At 43.8% G+C, this 25145-nt stretch overlaps 1 protein-coding gene and 1 pseudogene across 4 annotated transcripts in view; both read left to right on the top strand.

Moving 5' to 3' along the window:
• The window catches only part of LOC114213653 (protein disulfide-isomerase A3 pseudogene), a 43074-nt pseudogene extending 18212 nt beyond the window's left edge, over positions 1–24862 (top strand).
• The window catches only part of POU6F2 (POU class 6 homeobox 2), a 473745-nt gene that overhangs the window by 284682 nt on the left and 163918 nt on the right, over positions 1–25145 (top strand). The gene's annotated exons all lie outside the window — the stretch shown is intronic.

Here is a 25145-nt window from a genome sequence, read left to right as displayed (position 1 = left end):
GGAAGCTGGAAAAAGGCTCATAAGCAGATATGAGCCTCCAGAAAGAATGCAGTTCTGCCAACACCATGATTCTAGTGCAGTAAAACCCACTTCGGACTTTTGACCTCTAGAAATCTAAGATAACAAAATTCATGTTGTTTCTACTGCTAAGTTTCCATCATCTGTTATAGCAGCAAATGCGAAACTTATACATGCTTGGGAGTCTATCACAAAATGGCACGTATGCACATACAAGTTCAGCGGCTCTCTCATGAAAAACTCCCATCAGATCCCCTCAAACACAGGTGGTCATATCTGGTGGTTTCCAAGCCAGAGCTAAGCTCAGCAACCACATATATTTATATTTTAGGAAACGTTGCCTAGATAACAAAGGCAAGTGGGTTCTCGAGGGAAGGTGCAGGTGCAGATTTTCCACTTCCTCATATCGAGACGGACATCCCTCCTAATGCTTTAGGGCAAACGCATATGCCCGCAGTCAGGAGTAACTTGAGTTCTAAAAGACCTAGATAATATCAGCCACTGGTAAGCCTAGTTAGACTTTCAAATAATTTAATACATGTAGATAGAATTTTCAACTTTTGAAGGGGAGACAACATCTTACTAACACAGTGAAATTCTAAATTACTGTTTGGACTGGCTTTCCTCTCCCCACTGCCCATCTGAAAATCATTACGCGTTATCCCGTAACAAAAACCATCATCAACCTTCCTGAAACTCCCTACCCAGTGTCTCCACATGATAGGCACCACCAAGCCAGCTGCGGGTGGCCATGAAAGGCACACCCTTGGACTCCGTGCATACCTAGCAAGCTTCGAGAAGACGCCTCCTGGGAAATAAAAAGCAAAATTAAGAAGGCCACAGAAATGGGCTTAAAAGAGAACCTGAAACTGCAAGCCCAAGCCTTAAACACCTCAAATAAAAAGATAATATCTATGCATTGGAATAAAGATCACATGCAGCATCACACATTCCACTCAGAAAATACACATTCCTAAACCTTCGTGTGCCTAGGAGCCAGAATGAGAACGGGGGAAATGTATATGTGCCCCGCACCCCCATGCTGATTCTGTTTTTATTCTCTTCCATAGACACGTTTTCATGCATATAACAGCATTCAGACATCTGTAACTTTTATGCAAAGCCAACAAAAAAATTCTGAAAGGAAAATATCAGTGCCGAATGTTATTTACATGCACAATTTTGAAACTAAATTATTGGGTCCACCAGTGTACCCCCCCACCCCGCTCCCGTTTGGTACCAGTGCCAGATTTGCTGTGGAAAGGAAACTTAAATGGAGACTGCACAGAGGTGAGGACATCAAAGGTTCTCCCTGCTCCTATCCTTGGGTGGTGGAATGCACTTCCAGAGTATTCCACGTGGACAACTTGGCTCTGACGGTAACTCACAGAAACAATAGTTATATATTTTTCTGTTTTCATTTGTTTGCCTCCCCAAACAGAAACAAATATGCAGAGGCAACAGCAGACGCTGATTTGCCTTCTACTTTTTGAAAACATTTCCCAGGTGTAGAGGAGAAAAATGCAAAGGAATATTAATAATACCTTTATTCTGGAGCTTTGGATTTTCATCAGCAGATTTCCATATGGGTTTTACACTGGGCTTCCCACCTTACTGTTCTCTCTTTGCTAGCTGGCGTGAGCCCCAAGTTCCACATTTTAAGAATCTTATGCCTAAACCTTGCATATAATGAACCAATCAACCCATCCTTCTTTTGTTTGTTTCAATCCGTGGAGACTCGTCTAGGACAATCTTTAGTGTGGTAACACAATTGTTGCTTGCTAATTTCTTACTGAGCTCAATTATGTTTAACAGCTTTTTGACATCTCAAGTATAAAAATCACGCAGAGCCACAAATTGTTTTCTGCCTGCTTTGTGTATTTTTACTCTAGATGGTAAAAAATGGGGTGGGGGGGGTTAGGGCGGGTGGAGGGTCAGGGGCGGGGCAGAATTTGTGATGTTATAAAGAGGTCCAGGAAGGCACAAAATGCCAATGGCAGCTATAAACTACCTCACTCATTTCATATGACAAAGAATGTAAAACATAAATGGAAAGAAGGGAAGCTGGAAAGAAAGCAAGCTAATTGTAGGCCATTTGTAACTGTTAAGAATGGGTAAACTTATTATCCTTCTCCCAACATAACATATCGTTCAGGGTGAATTGCACCTAATTTTTTTCTTACTATGCCATTTGAAGGCCAAACTCATTCTTCACAGAAATTGCTTTGGGGCCTGAGGGTTCATGTAACTTGTTTAATCATGAATGTTATTTGATAGCATTACCTGGTAATCACTCCAAAAGTTGGGTGATTATCTAGAAGCCATGTTAAGCAGAGACATTTAAAGACCACAGATTGATTAAAAAGAAAAAAAAATCTGGCCAACTATGCCTTCATAACAGTATAATCTATGAACTTCGGAGCAGCTGATTTTGGTTTTCCAGTCCCAATATTGTCCTGTAATGAGAAAAAAAATTAATTAACAGTGGACAGTTTTTTAAGCCAATTAACTATTTCTTTGGATATAATCTTAGATGAGTTCTTTAGCCTGACTCTGTTGAGAAGTTTCCTGGCCTTTGAAAATAGACCATCCTAACTTGCCCTTGAGGAGAAAGACAGTGGCCTATCTGGCCCTTGTAGGGAGGTGTCAGGGCCGTTCAGATTGTGGGCAAGGTCAAAGGCAAGAAGCAAGCCTGAACATGGCCCAGTGGTGTGCAACAACCTTGGGGGACGTGCCCAGCCCTGACCATGTTGGGGCCAAATTCGTCCTTGAGGACTCCCAAGGGCAAAGTTGCTCCTTTGAAGTCACTGATGATCAGGTGGCGTGGCAAGTGCATTCCCAATTTTCCCAGGCCCTGAGAGCAGAAGTGTGAGACCTGGAAAAGCCCATCTAAGCACCACTGGAGTTCCTCTGCTTGCCCAGGGTTTCTCTGAATAAAGATTTTCTCCTACCCAACCACTACATCCCCATCCCTCCACCTCAACGCTGACCCCCTCTGGCATTTCCCTGCCAAGTGCATACTTGTGCATGTACTAAAACTTTCTGCCCTTCACTAGACTGCTCAGATACTCGCTCTTTATTTGTCTCCTTGTACTCTCTAACAGCGTCCCCTGCTCCTTAGGGAAATTTGTGGAGAGCTCATTTCAGCCGTGTGCCCACCCCCAGCTCCCAGCTTTGTTATAACTTGTGCAGAGCCTGGATGCCCAGGGCTTCCCCAGCCTATGAGCATAACTACAACCTCAGGCCTGGTGGGATGCCAGGGGGGTTGGGAGCCTGGTGCATGCACGTGTGCATGCGTGCATGCGCACACACACACACACACACACACATACACACGTTATCTCCTTCATTCAGCCAGACATCTCCAAAATGTCAAATTCCTCCCCAGCACCTCTGCTAACTCCTTATGTCACTTTATGAAGTAGATAATACTAATGATTACCTTCTAGTACTTTTCCAAGCCATGATGTGTGTTTCTCTATTTGTTTGGCCCCAACTTCCGATTTCTCGCTAGCTTGAGAAATGAGCTTGTCTGGAACCCACTTTAGAAGGCATTGGTCTCATCAGTTTGCTTGATGTGACTTGCTTAGGTGGGCGCTATTGTTCCCGATGAGAACATGGACACTCAGAACTTTAATTTGTTCAAGACCGCTCAGCTGGCAAGTGGCAGAGGCAGAATTTGAACTTGGACCTGACCACATTCCCCTCTGCTGCCATGTCTCCACTAAGAGATGGCAAAATGAGCTAGCGATCCCCAACGTCCTGTTCATCTGTATAGTTCTGTGATGTTTCCATACTATGCGAATCAGGTAAATAAGTTTTTACTTTTGTCATATTTATGCAGATTGGCTTAACCAGAAAATACACTAGTACTTACGTCTTTAAGAAGACATAGTAGATGTAAAGGAAATGAGCCAGTAAATTTAAAACACATTCAATACTTTCTCTCATCTTGATTTTAGGCCCCATGGGAATCAGTGTGAGAGGGAGACCTCGAAATGTGTTTTCTGAGTTGACTGCTGCAGATAGCAATGCAGAAGTGTGGAGTAACCATGGAAGGGGGTCTGGGACGCAAAGAAAAGGCTGCTCAATGGCATCAGTTTGGGGAGACCTCTTGGGGTTCAAAACCTTTCACCTTAAATACATTTAAAGCCAAAGATGAGCTTCATACATGACAGAACTGAGTTGAAAATGGTGGCTCAAAAGATTCCTGTTTGTCTTAGAAAAATAAGGTTGTTTTTAGGCCTCAGTAGGACACCAAGAGGTAGAGACTCGACTACCAACAGTCAGATTTGGGGAAGGCACAGCTTAGCAGGACAGGAACGAGGGGCCTCTGAACCACCCCCATGCACTTGTGCCCAGGGTCACGTGGGCTGGAGACAGTGGGCTCAAGTTCTATCACGTGCTTGTTTAGACTCAGCTTTAGACCCCAATTCCTTTTCTCAGTGTGCAGGGATATTAATAAAAGGTCATTAATGGAATCCGTGTTGGATCATTGTTCAACTATTTAATCTACAAATGCCAAACCCACCTTTTTGTGGGAGCAACCTGTGCTCCTTTTTATAAATAACTAGGATTTTTTTAAATACTTAAGAAAAGCATCATATTATACTGATCCACATCACACTGGGAAAACTTTATCAGCTCAGAAAGGTATAGAATTCTCAGATCAGAACATATAAACTTCTTTACTTTTAAGTCTTAGAGTATGCATTTTATTTATAGTAGAGTTGTCATTTTTTTTTCCCCCCAACCTCCATGAATCATGAAGTTGGACTTTTTTTTAATATAAAATGCATTGGCACCTATAACATATACTTAACAAAATTACCCGGTGCATTTTCTGTGAATAGCACCCAACTCCTTTTACCTTCTCTTCTGACAACAAGAGTGCTATTGCTCAGAAAATCACCATTTCCCTCCACTTTTATTTGACTGAAAACAGCCGAGTTTCTATAGGTTTCCTAAGGTACGGTGTTCAGCTCATCTGATATGAGATCACGTTAAAAGATGATTGTGGCAATTTGTTTCTTCTTGTTGTGAAACCACATGCTGTCCCCAGAAATTCAATCATTTTTAGAGACCTCTTTTGTGTGCTTCTCATTATTATAAAGACATAGATGCACAATTTGAAAATTCAAAAAATGCAGAAAAATATTAAAAAGGAAACCAAAATCACCCCTAACTTGTCATGAGATTAAGGAAAATTTTATTTCCTTCTTTCTCTTTCCAGTATTATTAAAATAAAAAATTTGTTTAGCAATCAGAGTCTTAGAATTCAGTTAACTACTAGTAATGTTTTGGTGTTTTTCCTTCCGCTGTTTTATTTCATCATACCTATATAGTCTACGTCTTAAAATGTTTAAATCCCGCTCTCTATTGGAGCCAGGGTTTTTTCATTTAGCATCATATTTTAAGTGTATTCTTCAAGCTGTGCCTTTAGTTTTGAAATTAAGTGGACCTGTATAGATCAGAGGATTGATATATTTGTTTCATTAAAATACCCATGGTTGTATAATGTGGCTACCTCTTGGATATAGTATACTGGATAAAGAAAAATAGAGCCAGAAGCAGAAATTCTGATATAATGTGTATTTGTCTTTTTTTTTAAGGATTTATTTATTTATTTTAGAGAGAGTGCACATGAGCGGGGGGAGGGGCAGAGAGAGAGAGAGAGGGAGACAAGGAGAGTCCCCACCGAGTGGGGAGCCCAATGAGGGGCTTGATCCTAGGACGCTGAGATCATGACCAGAGCTGAAACCAAGAGTCAGATGCTTAACGGACTGAGCCACCCAGGTGCCCCTATATTGGTTTTTGAGTTGTGAAACCTGCTAACTATGCCCATGATCACACACACACACACACACACACACACAGGTGTGCTGGTGCCTTCGTACTCATTATTCCCCCTGCCTGGAAGTTTCTTCCCATGCATATTCGCATGGCTCCTGCCTTACTTTCTTCAGGTCAAGCGTCGCCTCCTCAGAAAGGCCTTGTCCTGCATTCCTAAACCACACTGCCCTGTGGTCACCTGCCCTGCTGCCCATTTCCTATTCGCCCTTATTACAACTCGACAGGATGCTGAATACCACTGTTTACAGCCCCCTTCCCTGCCCTCTATTGCCACCACCTCTCCTCCCCTCCCGCCCGAAGGTAACCTGCATGAGGGCCGGGACCTTGTTTCCCTCCCTCGCGTATCTCCTGATCCTAGAACAGTGCCTGGCACGTAGTAAGTCCTCAACAAGCGCTTGTGGGTTGGAAGGAAGGGACAGGGTCCCTTCCTGCCCTGCATTCCACCCCTCGGTCTGGCGTCTGGGGCCAATTCGCTGATTTTCTGTCCACTAGCAGAAGGGCTGACGGAGGCAGATACGGTTCGATAGTCCCAAGGTTTCTAGGAGATCAAAACCAGAACTGAAGTGCGGGCTGTTCTGTGTCAGGGTCAGGAGCTCGGGCCCCGGACCTGACTTCCCGGGTCCTACCTGTGTGGCCTCTCAGCCACCAGGCCCATTCAGTGATGTAATATCTGTAAGACTCTTAGAATAAGGCCTGGCAGGTAGTAAGGGGTTCCATTAGCATCAGCTGTTATTAAAGGAAATCAGAGAGCAAGTAAGGAAGTAAGAGGTGGATACGCTTTTCCCATGGGCTTGGACACCCAACCATGACCGGTCCCAGCTTTTGTCCTCACCTCCACTCCCCATGTAACCTGTCTCTTCTGGGGAAATGTCATTGGACTAGAAAGGCAAGCGGGAACGTGCATCCCCTGGAGAGTAGGTAACAAATGGGGCATTGAGGCCTGGACGTGGGAAACTGGGGATTTTCAAAGAAAGTAAATTGCCTGGTTAGAAAATTCAATCCCTGCATTATAATGAAGATTGAAGAGTGCCTCTCTGACTCCAAAAGTGGGCTTGTGGCCCATAAGATTATTCCCAGAGTGTGTTGTTTCGGATGTGGTGAGAGTCCCAGTTTGTGCCTAAATGCTACACACCCTTTGGTTCTGCCTCGCCTGGCCACATGGGGGTCACGCGGGGGCCGGCCGTAAGGTCATCCATCGCTTACCCATCTGCCCCCCACCTCGTGTTACAAGTCTGCATCCCTGGTACCTAGCCAGTGCTCCCCCGCCACCGATTTAGTATTCCATATATGTGGAATGAATGAGTAAATAAGTAAATAATATGCTCAACACATCGTTTAAATGTTCAGAGTACGTGTGTATATGTACATATGTGTCTGTGTGTCTGTGTAGAGATACGTGCATATAGATGCACACATACATACATTCTGTCTATACTGCACAGAACGGTTCTAAAGAGTAAGTCCAAGAGGGTCTTCCAAAATTGACTGGAAAAACTACAAATGTCTAGACAACAACAATGAAGAAACATTGGCTCGTATTGTCAGGTGTGGCCAGAGAAGTGTTATGAGAGTGGTCATTAGGCCTGGAGGTGAACTTTGAAGGAAAGGTAAAGTTCGGCCAAGCAGAGAAAAGCTGGCCCAGTGAAATACATGAAAAAGGTCAGAATGTGTACCTCAGGCCGTTTGTGATTTACTGTCTCATCGAAAAAATAAAGACACCCCTTCAGCAGCCTTGTGGAGACACTGGGACCCTCTGGCTCCGAGCATTTGGGATGGGAAATCCAGGCCCATGGGGTATGCTCCAGGCTTGGGGCCAGGGTGCTTGGACCCCCAGAGCCAGCCAGGCCTGTTGGGTGATGTGGGTGCCTGGCTGGCTTCAGGGAAGGTTGAATGGGGTGTTAACTGCCACTCCACCCCGACTTCCTTCAGGGAGAAAACCAGAGTCCCACAAAATCTCAGACCCATAAAATCTAACCCATGTCGTTATCACTTACATTTAGTCTGTTTGAAAGTTTAGTCCAAGGCAAGTATATACATTTACATGTGCATTTCAAGAGATGCATACAGTTTTAAATAACTTATTCATATTATTGCAGTTGAAATACTCCCTATTTTAGAACCTATTATCCAGGTTAAAATAATAATTTATTTTAATCAGCAGTGATTTTTATTTCGCTTGGGGCTCCCAGAGCCGGGCTTTATGTAGTAAGGCAGCATCTCGGGCTGGCAGGCGACATTTCCATCTCACTTTGACTCCATTAAAGTAAGCTTCTATAAACAGACATCAATTACAACCAGTTTTAAGGGTTTTAAAATGTAATCCAACAGTGCTGCTTAACTAAATGAATCCTAGGAAGTGATCTCCAGTGAATTAATAGAGCAGTGTGCAGACGACTCACTATGGGTCTGAGTTAATGACTGAAGAAGATCAAATTAATTACAAGTGTCTCCAAGGAGTTTCCAGGAAGAAGTCTCCCTTATCAGTTAAAGTCTGTTTAACCCTTCCTGTTCAAAGTCCATATATTTTCTAATTGTTAAAATACCAGGTAATAACGGGGAGAGAAAAGCTGGTCTGCCTTATCCTTCCAAGTGTGGGTTTTCAGATGTATCAAAGCATCTCACCTCCCTGGGAAGGAAGAGCTCCCTTGAAGACACTGGAATTCTTCAGCCCTTTTCATGGACTGAAATCTGGCTGGGTTTGTGTTGGACCCACTAGTTGAGTTCCCTTGGCAAAGATCCACCGAGACTTTAATGAAGTTTTAATAGTTAAAAAGGGTCCAAAAGACAACTTTAATTGGGGGCAGGCAGGGGGAATCCATATGAGCATGGGCAGATAAAAACCCGTGTTGACCAGGAAGAAGGGTTCAAGGTCATCAGACATGATTTTGCCCCAGATCGCAGATGTAATAGGTTCTTCGGCAAATTGCTCCTGGGTGAGCTGATTTCCCCAGGAAATCGCAGAGGGACGCCATTCAGGCCCTGCTTATCCACATTGTTCATCTGGCCTTTAGGAATCACCCTCAACCCAGTTCTTGGTTTTGGCCCTTGCATTTCGTGTAGTCAGTTTGAGGTGAAAGAGTCCATCTTTTGAACACAAGCTGCCTTGTGGTTTATTATTATCATGACCAAGAATTATCCCAGTGGGTGCAGGGGATGGTGTGCTTGCTTGAATAGCATAACCGAAGAGTAAAATGGCAGAAGTATAGAAAACTAAAGAAGTAGGCCAACAATGAGAGGTGGGTAACAGTGTATAAAGAGGATGGAAATAAGAAAGAGAAAAAAAATTGTATTGTACTGGAAGCAACCAAGATGTCCTTCAGCAAGTGAATGGATAAACGGTGGTCTATCCAGACAATGGAATGTTATTCAGGGCTAAAAAGAAATGAGCTACCAAGCCATGAAAACACATGGAGGAAACTTACACACATATTACTAAGTGAAAGAAGCCAATCTTGGGGCGCCTGGGTGGCTCACTTGGTTAAGCATCTGCCTTTGGCTCAGGTCGTGATCCTGGGGTCCTGGGATCAAGCCCCGCATCAGTCTCCCTGCTCCACGGGGAACCTGCTTCTCCCTCTGCCTCTGCCTCTTCTCTCTCTCTCATGAATAAATAAATAAAATCTTAAAAAAGAAAGAAAGAAGCCAATCTGAAAAGACTATACGCTATATGATTCCAATTACATGACATTCTGGAAAAGGCAAAACTGGGGAGACAGGAAAGACATCAATAGTTGTCAGGGGTTAGGAAGAAGCAAGAGATGAATACAAAGGAGTTTTAGGGGCAGCAGAAGTACTCTGTCTGATACTCTAATGGTGGATATATGTCATTGTAAATCTGTCCGAATCCTTAGAATGTACAACATCAAGAGCAAACCATAAGAAGTAGAGTGAACCCTAATGTAAACTATGAACAATGATAATGCTGTGTTAGTGGAGGATCAGTTGCAGCAAACATACCATCCTGGTGGAGGAGGATGAGAAGGGGTGGGGTCGCTGCATGATTTGGGGCAGGAGGTATATGGGAAATCTGTGTACCTTCTGCGTGAACCAAAACCTTCTCTGAAAAAATAAAGTCTATTTTGAAAATTTTTATTGTAGGAAAACACGGTTGGGCTCCTAGATTCTCTGTTCTTCAAATACACAAGTGTCATTTTCTGTAGTGTCCATACCCTTTGAGCGCCCCAATCGACTCATTTGTGTATTGAATATGCCACGGAGCGCCCCTTCTGAGCAAGACATGAGCCAGGCCCTGAGGAGGCAGCAAGGAGCCCCACATATGTTGCCTGTCACTGAATATCCTGTGAAAGTCCAATTTGTGATCAGTCTGACACAGGGAGAATCCCAGGAACTTTCTGTCATTTGCAGGATTTCCCCTGTAAAGTAATATTCCCAACTGACAAAAAGACTATCTGTGACTTTGCACGCATTTATAAAGTTTAATTAAGCACATACTATTAACCATCTAGCCATCTGATAACACTCCAATTCCTCTTGTCAGATTTCTTTTCATTATTTAATTTAGTCCTAATAAGGGGTTTATTCTGCCTACGCCCTCTGTCCAACTGTCAGGTCTTCAAACAAAGTGATTAACACAGGGCTCGCTGGTGAGTAGAGATTGAATTAGAAGGGGTTACTGACGTCGATCCTTCAGGTGTATCCTATAGCGATGCTGGGCTTCTCTTTAAACTATACTAATTCCAGAGAAGCGTGAGCTCTTGGTGACTTTCTCAATTTCAGCTTCCGAGATAATATGCCGTGTTTTTATGTGTTGTGTGCATAGGGAGATGTGGCAACAGAGTGTGAAAGTCACGGACTCACGTGCCAGATGGACTGTGATTTTGTTGCCGCCGTAGAGTCCATCAAAGATAATGGAAAGAAGATAAAATAAAATCACATGCCCGTTCTACACCTACCCGAGGTGGAATTTCAGGGCTGGGACACTAATTGGTGCCAGTTTTGATCTGCCTGATGTTCTCTTTATGAGTGTGCGTACTTGTGGGACGATCGTAGGAAACACGCCGGGGCTATGGCTTATCCTGGCGAGGGAGGGAAGTATATAAAACACCGAGGCACAAGGAGCGGGGTGACTTTTAGTGGGTGTTTTTAAGCAAAGAGATAGAACCGTTGTGAAGTTGCTCAAGTAGAAATATCTACGGGGCACTCCAAATGGCCGTGTTGAGAAGGAACTCCTTCGTATTCCATAGAATAACGGGGGCGGGGGGGACAGAGAAGCTGATGTCCTCCAACATGGGGGCCAGCCTCGCACAGCGAAGACCGCTCTGATTCAGCTGGACTTGCCGATGTCCCACCAGGCAACCACATTCAGGAAAACCCTTTTTATAATGATCTGCACAGATAAACTGAAAGCCAATCAATCCAAATGATTTTTTTGTACAGAATTTATACACACTGAGTTTTCCAGGATGTGAAAACTCGATGTTGACATCAAGGGAGGACTGAGCTTTGGTTTGTTCAGATCTGCCACCAGATTTGCCAAGAGTTTTCACGGCTTTGAGAAAGCTTCCTATCCAAATGCTGCTGGGGATGTTTACCTCGCTTATGTCATGCTCCTGGATCATGCTATTAATAGCGTAATCTCTGTGGGATTCGGATTCTACCTGTAGGTACGAAAATCAGACCGCTTCCTATTCTTTTAGAATAGTCATGCTCGGGCATTTCCAGGTGGAAATATGTGGGTTTTTTCTTATCCATTATCTTCCTTTTATTTCTCCTTGATGGTATAATTGAGAGATTATATTGATTATTTCTTAAGAAATTATGTGCAAAGAAGGTTATACTGCTTCATTTCAGGCCAGTAAGGGGGAGGGGGTTTTAAAAATATCTGTTACAGAGAAGTGGTGGGGGGTCCGACGTGATAGATCACTACTGACCCAGCGAAAGGGACAGAAGCAGCCTTCCCAAGGAGCCAGGCATGGTGCCGGCCACCCCAGCACATGTGAGTTATCTCATTTCCAGGTGGTATTGACTTCACCTGGATGACTCTTCCTAATATGGAAACATGCTTCTTTTAGGGATCAGGAGGGACACCTTGACCTTCCCGAGGTTCCCCATGGGACACACCTGAGCCCTGAGACAGAGCCCTCCTGGCCAGTGCAGACAGCCTGCCCAGCCCGGCCTCGACAAGCCAGCCAACCAGGGGCAAACTGTTCCTTTAATTCCTCATTACTCTCCTTTCTTCATTAGCTTCTTTTAACTCAGACCACAGGATCTGCCTCCCAGGACATCTCGTCTTCGAGGGTCTGAGGCAGGACGTGGTTGCCTGGCACCTCTTCTCCCCAGGAGGCCCCCCTGAGCCTGTTGGAGCACCACCTGCTTGGGCTTTATGTTCAGTTCCCGGTGTGAACAATGGACTTGCTGTGGGCTCTTTTGTGTATTGTTTGTGTGGGGAAGTGAGGCATCAGAGGGTGAGAGTCATATAATCACGGGCCACTTCTGCTGTATTTTGTTGCCATCATATATAGCCCATCAAAAATAAAGGAAAACAGATAAAATGGAATCACAGTGTCCAAAGCTGGACTCTCAATGCCAGGACAGAGTCCAAGAAGGGCTTTCCACATTTTATCAAACACAGGAAGTAGCTTTGTCAGTATCATTGCTGAAACAGTAATCATTAAGAGAGGAGCCGTGACAGAGCACAGGAGAGCAGAGGGAGTATTATTCCACGGTGTCCCTCTGCATCTCTCCCTGTCTTTCCCTTCCGAAGACACAGGGCAGCATCACAGTTAAGAGAATGCACAGACCTGGCTTCAGTTCCCATGGAAGGGAACTGTCCCGAGCCTTGGTGTCCTTACATGTGACACGTGCCTTTAAGAGTCATTCCAAGGAGGATGGAGAGAGCACAAACCTACAGGGTGCCGAGTACTAGCTTAAGCACCTTACAGTAGGGACTCATGATGTACGGAGAGGATAAAGAACTTGCCAGGGTCCCACCAGGGAGCATGTGGTAGGAACGGCATGTGAATCCAGGCAGTTTGACTTTGGAGATCATGCTTTTAACATCTATGCTATATTGCCTCTAGGAAATGTATTTAGTAAATCGTAGCTATTACTACTATTATTGCTATTTTTCTTCCCTTCTCCTGTGGGGTGGAGGCAAGTGAAGGGGCACAAGCCTTTGCAGTGTCCGTGGGGCTTTTGCTTTCATAGCTTATACCGCCAAATCCTGAGTCTTGTCACAGTAATAAATGAGGCTATGATGCACATTCATCCTATTGGTCACTATGACGCATGGAGGGTGACAGTGCCACTCAAATGTTATTTTCCTATCAATTTTCTTTCATTCTCAAAAACGTGGATTAGTAGGAAAACTCCTAGATTAGAGAGTCAGAACACCAGTATTCTGGTGCCAACTACTCACCTAAGCACATATCAGTCAGTTAACCTTTCCCAGACTCCCTTTGTTCATCCGTAAAACCAGGCTGTTTTATTTCAATGTTCTCCAAGCCCCCTTCCCTCTTGAGGATTCTAGGATTGTCTTTCAGAGTCCTGGGTCACATACCATCACACAGCCCACAGAACACAGAGCAGCTCCTGTGTTGGATGGAGGCCAGTGCTGCTCGGAGACCAGCTGGGTGATGCATCCTTGTATTCCTCTAAAGCAAGGGTCGGCCAACCCCAGCCCACCTCTACTTCTGTACACCACGAGCTAAGAACAGTGTGTACATTTTTTAATAATTGAAAAAAATTAAAAAGTGGACAATCTTTTATGACACCTGAAAATTACATGAAATCCAAGCTTTAGTGTCCACAAATAAAGTTTTATTGGCGCTCAGCCTCGCTCGTTCCTTTACGTATCGCGTCTGGCTGTTTTTGTTGGCAATGACAGAGGTGAGTAGCTATAATCGAGATTATGTAGCCACAAAGCCTAAAACCTTTTCTGTCTGACACTTCACAGAAAGTTTACCGCCCCTGGATTTCCATGAACAGCAAGAAGAAAATTTTCCGGGTTGGCTTTGTTTTGCCTTTTTTTTTTTTTAATAAAGGAAATCCAGGTCCTGTCCTGTGTTCAGTCCATGAAGCAAATAATCCTTATGAGCGGAGAGCAGTCCCCATGGTCGAGAAATTACAGACAGCCCGAGCGCTGGCTGCGGGCTAGCAGCAGCGGCTGTGTCAGCTGCGTGAGCCATAGGGAGCCACAGATTATCACAGCCTCTGGAGGTTCTCGAAATGCCCCTCTCTTGTGGCGGAGGAAACCTGCCTGACGTGCCACAACTTTCCATCAGGAACATGCCTAAACGCTCATTTTCAAACATTATCTCTGCCAGGAGGGATAATTTGCTGTAATGTGGCGGTGAGAAATCCAGGGGGAGTTCAACCAGTCATTCGATTTATTTTACTCTTCTCTTTAAAAAAAAAAAAAAAAAAAAAAAAAACCTAAAAATTCTGGAAATGGAAAACGTTTTCAGGAAAACCAATTTGCTGTGGAAGGAAAACAAAAAACAAAAAACCAGAGATTTGATTATTTCTGATCAGGTAGGAGGCTGGATCCATAAGGTTAGAAAGAGGGTGAGGAATTGGTATTTGTGAGTATGTGTGTGTGGTTTTTGTTAGATCAGAGTTCACAAAACCTGGTGCTTCCGAAACACATGTCAGTGGTAGACGTGGAGAGAAATTTAAGTATATGATGCCTACATTAGACGGTTAGGGGGAGGTCCAGAGATAACCAGGGCTGTAGGACAGAAACTCTTCTGTCGTTAAGAAAACACTGCACTTAGCAGTTGGGCGGATAGAGAAGAGTCATAAATACCCAATGGAAATGCTCTAACTCGTCAGTTCATCATCCTTCCAGCTACCAGAGAGAGATACAGCCAGCTGCTGGATTCCTCCAGCCAGCCCCGTCCTGCCCCATCCCCCCAGGCCGGGGGACCCTCTCCGAGGCTCCCACAACACCCAGGACACCCTCCGTCCATCCCACCCTTGCCAGATTGCGTTGAATGTCTCCGTTGATGGGTCTTCCTTGCCTACCAACCTGGAAGCCCGGGGGCTCAGGGTCATGTTTTATTCTTCACGGAATCCAAGGACTGCCCTCAGGCCAGAGTCATAAAAGGCACCCAGTAAGCAAAATGTTTGGTGAACAAAACCAAATACCCAGTTAGCTCAGCTTTGGGGAGGGGCTAGGAAGGAGGAACTTCTTATGGAGTTTGGATCTCTCTGAAAATAAATAGGCTAAGGATTACAGCACTAAACATTCTTTAAACCTAAATTTCAAGATCTAGTTCGTCAAATATTGGTTAAACCCACCTCAGCAAAAAATGTGAGTCAATTAGCTGTTTTACTTTTAGATTCATTATTATTTGTTTCTAGAAAGATCTACTTTGGAAAAAAAAGAACAATCCTTCAACAAAAGTGATTATTTCGTGACCAAATATTTCTCTTTCCCCTAAAATCTTCCCTTCTAAAACAAGTAGGGAAAGAACCATTGAATATTTAGATTACATGACTGAAACAAGCTGTTCACTCCACACTAGTGAAGCAGCCAGCAATGAGGAAGTTAGAGCCACTGACTTCTTTCATTATCAAGGAATCCCTTGATAATGAGGATGGAAGATGACTTTAAACAAACTATAAACATTTTAGGGAAATTTTTAGGGGAAATTATGGGAATATGAGAATTCACAGGATGTTAACCAAGAAGCCTAGACTATCAACCTGGCAAGTAACAGCCTCAAATCTTCCTTAAAGAAGAATTCCAAATACCATATGTAGATGTGCCCCACCTCTCGGGATGTGGAGCTTAATTCTGCCCTTTTCCTTCCTTTATCCTGGTAGATTATAACATGTCAACTAGTTTCTCAATATAACACTTCTGCTGCTTCAGAAAAGTTAAAGAAGTTTCCATTTTATAAAAGTGTATATTGAGATGAATAAGAGTCTGAGGATATAATGTAAAAACATGGTGACCGTGGTTGATAACATTGCATTGTATAATTGAAATTTGCTAAGAACATAGAACTTAAATGTTCTCACCAGAAGGAAAAAAAAGGCAATAATTGTAAGGTGATGGATGTGCTAATTAACTAGATGGGAGGAATCCTTTTACAATGTATCCAAAAAAAGAAAAAAGAAAAAGTCTATTTTGACAACAAAATTCTAGTAATAAACAATGAAAAAATGTAAATGAGCAGAAGATTATAAGTGATACGACTTTTGGAAATTCATCTACAAAATGTAAAGGTAAGGAGAAAAATAATGAAATATATGGATAGTATTCATATGGATATGACAACTTTGCAAATTTACTCCCAACAAATTTAATTTGCTTAACATAAATAGCAACTATATCCAAGAGTTTGATGACCCCTTCACTTCACCTTCAAACTACTCACCAAAATATTTCTTGTTGCCCACTAGCATTTAATTTGAACGGACCATATATAAAATTCTCTTTCGAAACATAGCTAGCAGCATGGTGCTTCTGGGCAAACTGTGTCTCTCAACTGGAAAAACAATAACTAAGATTTAAGAAACTGTACAAGTTCAAGTAAACAAAGGTGGATAGGAAGATCTCTGTTTTTCAAATCCCCTAGCTAATAGACTGACATAATCAGAAAAACATAGCATCAAGTCTCTGGGCCCCAGTGCCCTGATTTCCGCCCTGGGGGGAGTAGGGAGTGTTAGGATGGCAGAACTTTTGTCAGTATCAACTGAGCTCGATAAGCCCAGGGAAAAGGAGAGGATCGATTCCCAAGTTAACGGGAATCAATCAATCAATCAATCTTCAAACACGCTCATGGGGGCCAATATGGTGGCAGGGAAGCTGTCCTGGGGAAGCTGCCTATAGAGCAGGATGGGGAGGATCACAGGTGAGGAGCAGGTGCAAGAGGAACTCAGGACAAAGGCAGAGAAGGGCATTTCAGAAAAGTACCTGAGATCTGAGCCTCTGGACACATCAGCATTTGAGTGTGGTTAGACACCAAAAGTCAGCTCCACCTCTGGATCTAGGAAGCGCAAGCCAACGGCGATGAGCATGTTTACGGCTCATACCTTCAGTGTCGTATTGGGGCCAAGGGAGGCTTGCTCACCCTGTGTTACTCATTCTCCACAGAGATCAGTGTCCACATGGCCCAGGTAGTGATATTCTTTAGCTCTGTGTTTCATGAAAAGAAGTAGAGTGGCTGAGCCTATACTCTCTAATGCAAGTGCTCTACAACTTACCAGATACAGGGGCGTGCAGTAAACCAAGGATGTTCACTGGATTCCAATGCTGGTTTCTAGATCTTCTTCATAAGTGGATATGCCCTCGCACTTGTCCCACTCTGTCCCTGGTGGTAAGATCCCTGTGACTGCTTTAGGGCCCTTCTTTCTCACCACTGATAATCCTTTGCTTGTTCACTCAGGAAAGACCCCTCTCTGAGGGGCTCTATGCTCATGCCCCTTGTTCACACCAGCATTCAGGCATGAACAACGAGACATATGCCTGTCACTGAGTCAAGAACATGACTTGGCTGAGATGCCTTTTTGTGCATTTCTTCCCATGTATTACCTTTCTCAGTCAAGGCATCAGCATCCAGAGTCCCGCAGACTGGAGAACTGTGTCTCAAACATCCTTCTCCCTCATCACCTACCACATCCAACCCCACGAACCCCACATTCTAGGTTTTGTCTCTGAAATGGCACCTGAATTCACTTCCTGCTCCTTATCCCCACTCTCATGGTCTTAAGCCCAACCCTCACTGGTTCTAGCTGGGGTTAGGAGCTGCCCAGCCTGCCCGCCACTCCCCATTGGCTCGAATCTCTCCAACCTGCCTGGCACCACACACATGACCATTCAAAATTGGGCTCCAGCCACCCTTTACTATCTCACCCTGTGCCCCTCTGTGCTGCACATTCTGTATTTAAGTCATCCAGAACTTCCCTTCATGCCAAGGAACCTCTTCCCTCACATCCCCTGGGGAATGCAGTCCTGTTTCACCAAGCAAACTTTGTGCCTGCCACGAGCCCACCTCAGACACCGCCAGTCAATCTTTGCAGACACCCTAGGCAGCACCAGCCACTCAAGGTGGCTTTTATTCCAGTCCTTCCCTTTCTGAGCTTCAGTTCCACATCTGTGAGATGGGAGAGAAAAAATAACACCTGTCCCGTAGGGTAGCGGAAGAAATGAAATAATGCATCAGTTTCTTATGGCTGCCGTAACAATGAATCACAAACAGGAAGTTCATTGTCTCACAGTTCTGGAAGCCAGGAGTCTAAAACCAAGGGACGGACAGGGCCTTGCTCCCTCTGAACACTAGGGGAATCCCTCTTTGCCTCTTCCTAGCTTTTTGTGGTTTGCCAGCAATATCTGACATTCCTTGCTTATAGATAATGCCACTCCCATCCTCCACCTTCCCATGGCCATCTTCCCTCTGTGTGTGTCCGTGTCTGTGTCCAAATTTCCCCTTTTATTAGGACACCAGCCTTATTGGATGAGGGCCCCCTGATGACCTCATTGTAACTTGATTCCAGCTAGAAAGGCATTATTCCCAAGTAAGGTCACTTTCTGAAGTATTGATGGTTGGGACTTCAACATATCTTTGGGGGGAACTTAAGTCAACCCAAGAGAAATAATAAATAGCAGGTTGGGGTATGTGCTAAGCCTGTGCTCTCCCACCATGTGTTCGGATGCCTTGCCCCCTCCACTGTCAGGGACAACCCCACCCCCACACCCCCACCCCCGGCACAAAACAGGCGACTCAACATGTGTGTTCGATAAAGGAAAGACAATTGGTGCTGCTTTCTTCTCCTGCCTTTCCCCACGCATTCACAGCTGACCTTTGGGAACCCCAGAATCCACAACTACATCACTGGGATATAATACAAACCCAAAGATAAAGATTCAAATGGACCATGTCTCTGGAACTTACTCTCCTTTCAACTGCTTCTGAAAATTGCTAAAGAGGCAATTGCAGTTGTGTGTTGGTAATGGAAATAATTATGACTACTTTCTGAAATTATGTATTTGATACATTTCTCATAGGTAATTTAAGGGGGCAGTGAAGTGGGATAGGTGGGTTCTTTCCCTGAAAGCTCACACTAGATAATTGACCAACATAATGGAGGAAGAAAAACCACATAAGTGAGCATAAGATGATGCAACCAAGAGAAAATAAGTTAACATGCTGATTGCCTTGGGATTTCACTAGACTCTCATGACTGAAGCACTGGGGAGGATCTGGGAGTAAAAACATCTTCTGCTACAAAGTGATCATCAAATACCATCCTAGGTGCCCAAGATGTAGCGAACCAGTTGGCAGAAACCAGTGAATTCCCACACATTCACAATCTTGCTAGAATCCAGGGCACCCTGATGCAAAATGTCTTAGGGTTATACCAAAAGACACTTTGAAAGATGAATGCATCTTCAAGTTTTAATATTTACTAATGAAAAATACCAGGAAAGTTAACAGAAATGCAAAACACAAAAGCAGATTCCCTTACCAATGAAGTCCGAGCCTTTTCCCTGCACCACCATCAAAACCCTCCTCACCTTATCGGGATTCTACAGCCTCACAGAGCCAGGAGATTCCTTTGTAAAAGATACTTGGGGGCGCCTGGGTGGCTCAGTCGGTTAAGCGACTGCCTTCGGCTCGGGTCGTGATCCTGGAGTCCCGGGATCGAGTCCTGCATCAGGCTCCCCGCTCAGGGGGGGGGTCTGCTTCTCCCTCCAACCCTCCCCCCTCTCATGTGCTCTCTCTCTCTCATTCTCGCTCTCTCAAATAAATAAATAAAAATCTTTAAAAAAAATTGACAAATTAAAAAAAAAAAAGATACTTGGTAGTCAGATCCATTTTCCCTGCTTGCATATGATTAAAATAGATCCTTCTTATGTCTTTTGGAGATCTGGTTGACTTTAACACATCCCAGGCGGCACTGGTGCAACTCTGTATGGGTAAAGGAATATTTGTAACCTAAAGTCTTCACAGTAGGGAGCAAATGGACAAGGCTGGGATACAATAAAGCCTTGTGAGCTCCACGTTTTCAGTGAGGTTTGCAGCCGTGGTGGTCTCTGTTCACAAGATAAAGGGATTTGGTGGAGTTTGAAAAGGCCACCAAGCTTACCCATATTTTCCCCAATGAATGTGCTGTAGGAAATTTCTCCTGACAGGTTATTATGACTACTTTAATGTACATATGACCAGCTGTCTGGAAAGCAGTCCAAATTACAAATTGTTCATAAATATACTGACATACTTGGCGACAGCAAATTGCAGTGCTGAACATTTAATTTGATCTTTGTTCTGTAAAAGAGTGATACTGCCTTCTGAGTGGGAGTAAGAAGCTATATATCCTTTGGAGAAAGACGCATCTCTTTTTCTGTGTGCTTTCAAATACCTCTGTTTGGGAAGTGCTCAACATTAAAATCATAATGGGATCGGGTTTTTCCATGTACTGAAGGAGTAAGAAATGGGTTTTTTTTTTCCCCCAAGTTAAATTGAGTCAAGGTTGGCAAGAAAGTGTTATTAGCCCTCTCTGGGGCTGTCTCCTTCTCCTCTCCCCGTGTGAGACCGCTAGGTATATGTATACCCCAACACCTGATAGCCCGGCTTCTCAGTAGGGGGTGTTCTCAGAAGCTGTTGCTTCTCAGCTAGGCCTGTGGGGTCCACACAAAGTGAAGTCGGAAGGCTTCAGTCCCTGTGTGCCCAGTTCATCCATGGGCATTTCCATGTAGCTCCCGAGCCCGCAGTGTATGCTGTGGGGTCCTCACAGGGGATAACCTCCCATCCTATAGACAAGGAACCCCAGCCGTTTCAGCGGTCTGCCTTGGTTATGCCAAATGTGGCAAAGCCTGGATTTCACTCCCAGGCCTTCAAATCCCAAAACAACAGTTCTTTCTACTTTGCCACAGCTTTATTTGCTGGAATTTTCCTCCTCCCCCTTTGACCCTCTGTGATGTACCCCCTCACTCTGGATATCATATACCCCACTAAAAACTCTTGAGGCCACGGTTGGTTATGTGTATTATGCAAAGACTGGAAATGAGGACGGGATTTTTTTGAGACGGCCTCCGGAAACCTAGGATGTACGGTGACTACATCCATTGTGTACCTGAGTGCTATAGTTTTTTGACCAACTGACCAACTAGCAAAAAAGGCCTTTTGAACATGAGCTTTATTTCCATAGTCAGAAGCAAAGGTTCAGGAATTCCTACTTGGGAATATAGGCAGACTTACCAACTCAGTTTTTAAAAATGATTATTTGGGCAGGACCCAATTGCCATGCATCATTTCAAAAACCTGGATGTCAAACGTATGGATCGTCACACTTATGCAAAACTAAAACATTCCCTTATTAAGAAACGAAAACCTTTCTCTTTTATCATGTGAGTTAGATTTTGAAAAAAATATATATTTTAGCCATAGAGTAAAGAAATCTGAAATTATAGGGGCGCCTGGGTGGCTTAGTCAGTTAAGCATCTGCCTTCAGCTCAGGTCATGATCCCAGGGTCCTGGGATTGAGTCCCGCGTCAGTGGGGAGTCTGCTTCTCCCTCTCCCTCTGCTTCTCCCCCCGCTCATGTTCTCGCTCATGTTCTCACTCACTCTACTCTCTCTCAAATAAATAAATCTTTAAGAAATCTGAAATTATATAAAATTCCCCAATAAGACTGGCCCTTGTTTCCTACAGGAGATGTAGAAGTTTCTCAATACCATATCAGGAACTCCATGTTCTCCTCTTTGTGAGGCTCCTCCCAACCCTTCTTCCGCCCAGAGCCCTCCTCCCCATCCTCCTGTCTAAACCTGTGTTCAGGAAGGCATCTGCTTCCAGGGGGAAGGGAGCATGTGCCTCTGTATTCCCAACACGTGGCATAGGTCGATGCTCATAGATGCTGATTGATGGCGTGAATTAGTGAATGAATGAATGAATGGGTGACTCAGAGTCAGTGCGTTCCTTCTCTCACCAGCGTTTGTATTAGAAGCCTCATCTCTGCTTATTAACCTTACGGTTTTTCCCTTGGTAAAGGAACTTTAACCTACAGAGTGTCCCTGAGCGAGTTTGCTGTGAGGTGAGGGGTGAAGTAAGGACCTCTGAAGTCATGGTTTATATGGGCACACATCTGTCCTGCTTACCTACAAGGTGGGTCTCTGTGCCATGTCACATAAATTGGAAGACACTAGAGCTGTTACCCAGGCTGAGGATTACGAAAGTATTACTAGAAGAGGATGCCTTGGGCACATATTGGTCATAAGTAGAAAACGTCTTGACTCAGCAGTGAATCTAAAAGATTTCAATTATTTAGTCTTTTTATGACATTAGTTCCTAATGTGATGGTTTGAGTACCATAGTATGGTTTAATCTTACCGTCAAATTACAGGACAAAATCAACAAGACCACCTGAAACACAGATGGTATTATAACCAACCACATGTTTCATAAAATGGTATGTCTTTCCAGACATGGCGAACCTTCTCTCCAAGGCCTCTTCTAGCCTCTTCTTGAACACTCCTGGTGATGGGGAGTTTATTGCTTTGGAAAGGTGACAGAGTTGGAAAGTTTCTATGACTCTGAAATCTGCTTCCCTGAAATTTTCACTCATTGGCCCTGACTCATCCGTGGACAGGAACATTTTCCAAAGTGTGACCTGAGGAAACTAATTAAGAAGTATTATTAAAAAAAAAAAAAAGTAAAGAGGAAGTTGTGGTCAAATAAGAACGAAAATCCTAACTTAAAAGGGCAGCTTGCCCGGGGACTTCTCAGAGCCTTCACTAGATTCCTGGATGCTGTGAATCCCCGCGAGGAGTGGGTGGGCACAAGGCATTCTCCTGACCATGGCATCTCTTATTCTACAGAGCGTCCCTGAAGATTCACTCAGCAAGCAATGTTTGCAAACAGTTATCCAAATAAACATCAAGCAAATCTACTTGTCCTTCCACATACAGCTCTCCAAATACTATCTGAAAAAAATCATAAGGAACATAAGTTTAAAATCCAGGCTAGGGGTGCCTGGCAGGCTCCATCAGTGGAGCATGTGTCTCTTAATCTCAGGGTCATGAGTTCAAGCCCCATGCTGGGTGTGGAGCCTAGTTAAAATAAAAAAATTTAAAAATCCAGGCTAAATATCCTAGTTTCCTAAAGAACTATGCCTGTGATAAGGTTTATAGACCTCCTCTGCCTCCTGGACCCTCTCCCTTAGATTCTTCTCTGGATACGTTATACCCCTTCTAACACACAACATGTTAAAGCAGAGTTCCAAATTTGTAGTTGCTGCTGGATGTATGGTTCATCCCCTCTGGCTTTAATTTCCTCATCTACAAGTGTGGAAAGTCAGTCTACCAACCTCACTGAGTCATTTTGAAGATTAAGTATGTTAATGTACGTAAAGCACCACGTACGCATTAACTGTGTGCTGGTTTTCCATCTTCTCTACTATTTAGGACCTAGTTCCTCTTACACGTGTTTTAGTCTTAACCTTTCACATTCAGATTCCAGAAGATACACACAGAGAAAATATTGGGTCAATCATGTAATGATCTAAATCTTACCTGTCTGTGGTCATTATTTGGTTCCCAAGAGCCTTGCTACTCCAAAATCACCTGGGAGCTGGTTAGAAATGGAGACTCTCAGAACCTAGCCCAGATTACTGAATCAGAACCTGCATTTTCTTGAGATCTCCAGGTGATTCATGGACACATGGATTGAGAAGCAGTAGTCTAGCGGTGCACGCAGCACTGAGCCTCTCTATCCTCCATGGCAACCAGCACAGGGCTCTGAACACAGCAGGGACCAAATGGGGTTTTCTAGCAGCCATGTTTATTAACTGAAGCTGTATGAAACTTGTTAGTAGGGGGGATAGATAACTGGAAAATTCTGGAGCCAAAGGCATGCATAGAGTAAACAGGAAGGGGCTTGCCTCATAGCAATTACTACAATTTGTCTATCTAGATCAAAAAGCAGATATAGTTTTAAACACTAAAAAAACCCCAGAAACCTAGCTTTTGAATTATCTTTTCGTTTTACTTGTTTTTTCATTACTTAATCTTGTTTTGATTATAATCAAATTCTAAATTGTGAGTGATGATGCTGACGGTTCGGTGGACTATATTTATCCTTTGAGGCAATAAGAGGCATATATAGAACAGAAAAGGACTAGTGCCAAGATTAAAAAATTTATCCAAGAAAACATTTTTGGGATCTGCCCTCACATAACAGTAGACAATAAAGATTTGATACAGGGCAAGGACGTACTTGTGGCTTACTATGATGTGGACTGTGAAAAGAATGCTAAAGGTTCCAACTATTGGAGAAACAGAGTGGTGATGGTAGCAAAGAAATTCCTAGATGCTGGAAACAAACTCAGCTTTGCTGTAGCTAGCCGCAAAACCTCTAGCCACGAACTTTCTGATTTTGGCTTGGAAAGCACCGCTGGCGAGGTTCCTGTTGTTGCTATCAGAACTGCAAAAGGAGAGACGTTTGTCATGCAAGAGGAGTTCTCACATGATGGCAAGGCTCTTGAAAGATTCCTGCAAGATTACTTTGATGGCAATCTGAAGAGGTATCTGAAGTCTGAGCCGATCCCGGAGAGCAATGATGGGCTGGTAAAGGTAGTGGTAGCAGAGAATTTTGATGAAATGGTGAATGATGAAAATAAAGATGTACTGATTGAATTTTATGCTCCTTGGTGTGGTCGCTGTAAGAATCTGGAGCCTAAGAATAAAGAACTGGGAGAGAAGTTCAGAAGAGACCCAAATATTATCATAGCCAAGATGGATGCCACAGCCAATGATGTGCCTTCTCCATATGAAGTCAGAGGTTTTCCTACCATCTACTTCTCTCCAGCCAACAGGAAGCTAAATCCAAAGAAATACAAAGGTGGCCGTGAATTGAGTGATTTTATTAGCTATCTACAATGAGAGGCAACAAATCCCCCTATAATTCAAGAAGAAAAAACCAAGAGGAAGAAGAAGGCACAGGAGGATCTCTAGGGCAGCAGCGAGAAATGCCACTTTGTGAAAGGACTAGTCCACCAGAGATGGGAAGACCATTGGGGAGGACTGGGACCCATATTACTCTCAGGGCAGAGAGGACAGAGTGGATATAATCTGAATCCCGCTAAATTTTCTCTAAACTGTTTCTTAGCTGCACTGTTTCTGGAAATACCAAGACCAGTTGATGTTTGTGGTTTTGTGAAAAACTATGTGTGTTGGGGGGAATGTTGTGGGGGTGGGGGGATTGAATTGGGGGGGTTATTTTCTAATTTTTGGGGTACATTTGGAACAGTGACGATAAATGAGCTCCCTTAAAAAAAAAAAGATGTAATGTCAAGACTATGGTCTTTGCATTA

Source organism: Eumetopias jubatus, unplaced genomic scaffold (genome assembly GCF_037043125.1).
Source record: "Eumetopias jubatus isolate StellerSeaLion01/CBP00866 unplaced genomic scaffold, mEumJub1_p1.0 scaffold_14, whole genome shotgun sequence".
Taxonomy (NCBI): domain Eukaryota; kingdom Metazoa; phylum Chordata; class Mammalia; order Carnivora; family Otariidae; genus Eumetopias; species Eumetopias jubatus.
The sequence above is the reverse complement of the archived record's forward strand: the minus strand, read 5'-3'. Positions and strand labels throughout refer to the sequence as shown.